The sequence below is a fragment of the Macrotis lagotis genome, chromosome X (genome assembly GCF_037893015.1).
Source record: "Macrotis lagotis isolate mMagLag1 chromosome X, bilby.v1.9.chrom.fasta, whole genome shotgun sequence".
Taxonomy (NCBI): Eukaryota; Metazoa; Chordata; class Mammalia; order Peramelemorphia; family Peramelidae; genus Macrotis; species Macrotis lagotis.
The window spans coordinates 142,836,686-142,841,450 of record NC_133666.1 but is presented as its reverse complement, the minus strand read 5'-3'; positions in this window follow the sequence as shown (position 1 = coordinate 142,841,450).

Genomic DNA, 4,765 nt, shown 5'->3' with positions numbered 1-4,765 from the left:
TATTTTGTCTTTCCTTGATTATTTCTCCTTTATATCATGTCCAGACCAAGAAGTGGCATGGTAGCTCAAAAAAGATGCCTGGTTAGGGTGCTTTTCTGTCACAACAACCAGGCTAAACTTAAATTTCATGACATTGGCCACTTAACATTTCCAAAAGGTCTGAATCCTGGGTATCAAATCACTGCCAAACTATATTTTGATGAATATTTTTAACTATCTTTGGATAGCAGGTTCCTTTCTGTAGGATCCTTCTATTTTCATTGCTTTCAGAAACAGTTTTGACTCGTTGGAGGGGTTGTGGAGCTTAAAAGAAGCACTTAGAATTTCTAGCCCTCAGTCTTCCACATACTGCCTGTATGGGCAGATTCCTTTTTCCTTTAGATCTTAGTTCTTTCATGTGAAAAACAGGTTGTCCGAGAATAAGGATACTTTATTCTCCACCCCAGGTGGAGAATTTGGATTATTGGGGTCAGTTATAGATATATTTTAGGAAAAACATGGAAATTTTTGTAAATTGGTGGAAAACATCCAGCAATGGGCCACCTGCAGCAGTGTTGGGCTTCAAGATCATGCCACACACATGGGCTGAAGAAAATGGGAACATTCAATTTGGAGAAGATAAACCTTTCAGGTGATCAGGATAACTAATGGTACCCTTGAAGCCTGCTAGCATGAGAAAGTTGGGACCTGTTCTCCTTAGGGCAGTGTCAGGAACTCGAGTGGGAGTGGCAAAATCAGATTGGTGTTGGAAACTGGGAGCTCACTAGGAATCCTCAAGGTACTTTGTCAAAGGGATTCTTCATTGTGTGTTGGTCCCTTTAAACTGAAATTCTATGACTAATCACTTTATAAAAATTCTTAGGAGTGAGAACCCATAACAGTGGAGAAGATGAAGTTTCATAGAGATACTTTGTGATATAAGGAATTACTTGCAAAAAATGGAAGAGGCCCACACACACTCCATTACAAGTTCATTTTTTCCCAGGAATGTGATTCATTTGAGGTTTTCTTAGCAAAGAATGCAGTAGTTTATCATTACCTTCTCTAACTCATTTTACAGATGAGGAAACTGAAGCAAATAGATTTAAATGACTTGCCCCCAGGGTCACACAGCTAGAAAGTGTCTGAAGCTGGATGTGAATTCAGGAAGACATCTTCCTTGCTTTACATCTAGTATTTTGGGGTATTGGGGTGTTTTTGCAAGGCAAATGGGGTTAAGTGGCTTGCCCAAGGCCACACAGCTGGATTTGAACTCAGGTACTCCTGACTCCAGGGCTGGTGCTTTATCCACTGCACCACCTAGCCGCCCCAACATCTAGTATTTACTATGCCAGGGCTGTCCAAACTCACTTTTAAAAGTTTTTATTGAAACAGACAACATACTTTGATTTGCCATTTTAGTGAGAGCTCTGGTGGCTTGGCTTGAACACATGTTCTTAGACAAGTCACTTTCCCCATTGTCAGTTCCAATTTGTTGAAAACCAAATGTACTCAAGCAAACAATATTTCCCTTCAATGTGCTTCCCCTTCAGGGCAAGGCTTGGGTTACATGATTGTTTCCAAAAAATGTAAAGATTCATGAAATCATGTGTAGAGGCTTCAGTCTTGTCTCTAGCAGGGTTTCCAAATTTTTTTCTCTCCAGAAAACTGTTACCTCCATTGTCTTCCCTTAAGGCTGCATAGCAGAAAGGAACAGGAAGACTAAATCACTTTAAAATTGACAGATTAAGATACATTTATTAACTAATTTTTAAATCGGTAAATTTTACATAGCTAAGATCCAGAGCTACTGGAGTAACATTTCCAGTGATAGTGGCTGACTTTTAATGGACCACTGATTTCATCACTGTGGATAGAACTCTGAACCTGGAATCAGGAAGACCTGAGCTCCGAGCCAGCTTCAGACCCTTAACTATGTGACCTTAAGCAAATCACTTAGTTGCTTGTCTGTAAAATGAAATTATTAATAACATCTCCCAAGGTTGTTATGGGGACCAAATGAGATTTTAAAAGCACAATGACTGGCCACAAGTAGGTACAGTATTATTATTTTTCAATGTTGTGAGCTTCTTTACCAATATAATTAACTTCTCTACAACTTCTGCTTAGTTTTCTAGAATACTGATAAATGACTTATCTAGGGTCATACAGTATATAGCATAAAGTAGACTTGAACCCAGGTCTCCCAGACTCCAAGGGACAATGCTCTTTTTGCTATGTGATACTGCCACTCAAGTCTTGGAAATCAAAGAAGGAAAATCACAATCACTCCCTCAAGAAGCTTACAGTCTTAACAGGCTAGATGCAGCAGTATACAAAGAAAGGAAGAATGAAATGGGGTCTAAGGAGCAAAGCAAACTAGAGCACTAGGGCTGCCTGTGGTTGGAGAGGCACATTATGGCCTGGAGCTGCCCCTCTGAAGGATTTCCACGGGAGTAGAGCAAGTGTGTTCCAAATCTCAGATATGCTGGCATCAATGCAAGGGAATGCCCAGGGAAGTCAAGGGAGAGCTAGCAGGAGAGCTGGTTCGTTGGAATGTAGGGTTCATGAGGGGAGTATTGTGCAATGAGACTTGAAAGGGGGTGCCAGGGCCAGATTGTAGAGTGGGAGAGAGGTCATTCTCAAATAGAAACCAAGTCACCATGCCTGGGCCACATATTGACTTAGAAAACTATAGATTAACATTATGTTCTATTGTATTTTTATTTCTTTTGTTAACTATCTCCCCCTTTTTTGAGGCAAAGGGATTAACGATTTGCCCACAGCTACTAAATGTTTGAGATCATATTTGAATTCGGGTTCTCCTCCAGGGCCCATGCCATGTAGTTGCCCTCCAAATACATTTTAATCTGGTTGAAGCTGGGAGTGCTGTGAGTTGCACACAGCTTTCCAGCAATGTTTGACAGCTATTATGGGGGGGTCCGTTATGACATTAGGCCCCTCACCCATGAGCGAAGTGTTCCGAGCAAGATAGCTATCTAGTCAGCAGTTTACATTAGGAAAATCACTGGCAGAGACATGTAGAAGGAACGGGGCGGGGGGGGGGGGGGTGTCTAGGAAAGCCTTTTAGTCTATTAAAATAGAAATAATTAGGGCCTGAATTTGGCCAGTGGGATCAAATCATGGGATTGGGATTGTAATTTGATGTAATGGACCACAGGTGCCATCTAGTCAATCTCATTTTACAGGTGAGGAAACTGAGGTCCAGGGAGCTGGGTTACTCAAGTGTTGTTTAGTTGTTTCACTTGGCTTCATTTTTTTAGCTCATTCTGAAAGATACTGGAGTAGTGTGCTATTTTCATTTCTAGCCCATTTTACAGATGAAGAAACTGAAGCAAACAAGATCAAGTGACTTGCCTAAGGACGCTGAGGTAGAAAGTGAGACTGGATTTGAATTCAAGAAGATGACTCTTCCTGATGCCAGGCTCTGTGCATAAAGACTTGAACCCAGGTCCTTCGTTTTTATAACCAATGTTCTTTGCCATTGCCTTCACCAAACTTGGGTCCATTTCTACAAGGCTTTACTCTTGGAGATCTGTCAACTAATTCCCTTCCGGGAGCCCCTTAATCCCCAAATACACAGCCTGCAGGTCTCATATGGCTCATAATATTCCCAGTGCTCTTGGAACTAGGTTAAAAATGGGGAACATCTAACAATAAAACACATTACATTTTAAAAATTTAAGCCAATATATGATCTACAGGGATCCTTGGGTACCCATTAGTGACCCTGCTCATATTTGACTTTGACAGCATCCTTACCACCGAATGTAGACAGAAACACTAGCTCATATATATACCATATGCTCAGAATCAAATATTAAAGTTGAAAGACAGGAGCAGTTAGATAATGCAGTGGATAGAGCACAAGACCTGGAGTCAGAACGACTCAAATTCAAATTCAGCCTCAAACACTAGCTCTGTGACCTTGGGCAAGTCACTTAATCCCAACTACTACCTACCCCACCCTAGAAAAAAATAAAAAGACACAAGAGATAATCCAGGCTAACCCTTTCAGAAGATGAAATTTGGGGACGTCTTTGCAATAGAAAATGTAATCTATTGGGATGGAGGATTGAATTTGGGATGTACCCCCCCTGTGAACTTTGGCAAAGTTACTCTCTGGGCCTCAGTTTCTTCCTCTATAAAATGAGATGGAGAGCGGGGTGAGGGATGATTGAATGAGTTGGTTACTTGGTAACCAACCAATGAATACAATGATACCTCTGCCAGCCTGGACACCCTGCACAAGAACAGTGTTAGGTATAGTCCTGCTTTGAGGTAGAAGGGTAGGTCATGTTGAGGGAACATAGAGGTTGGAGCTAGGACTGGAGAAGCAGGGGTGGTCCAGATGTGAGGGTGGGTTCCAGATTCAGAAGATGGGGTTGGATGCTCTGCAGGGTTGAGCAGAAAGGCTAGTACTGGGACTTAGGGAATAATTAGGATCCTTTGGGTAACTCAACTGTTGAGTTTAGGGTTCTTGGGGATGCACCATATAAGACAGGTACTCGATAGTGGGCTATATGATTTGAGTATAGTAGTCAAGTAGCCATTTAAATATGTGGATTTTGTTAGGTTTTGGTCTTGTTTTAATGAATTTTTTTTACAATGAATCTATATAGGCCCTAAGACTACAATGTGACTTTCCTAAGGTTGTCTAGATAAGCAGCCAAGCCAAGAAGCCAGGACCTCTGATTCTCCAGCCCAGTGATGTTCCTATTGCATTCTAGTAAATGAAAGAAATAGAGGCAGAGGCACCACTTGG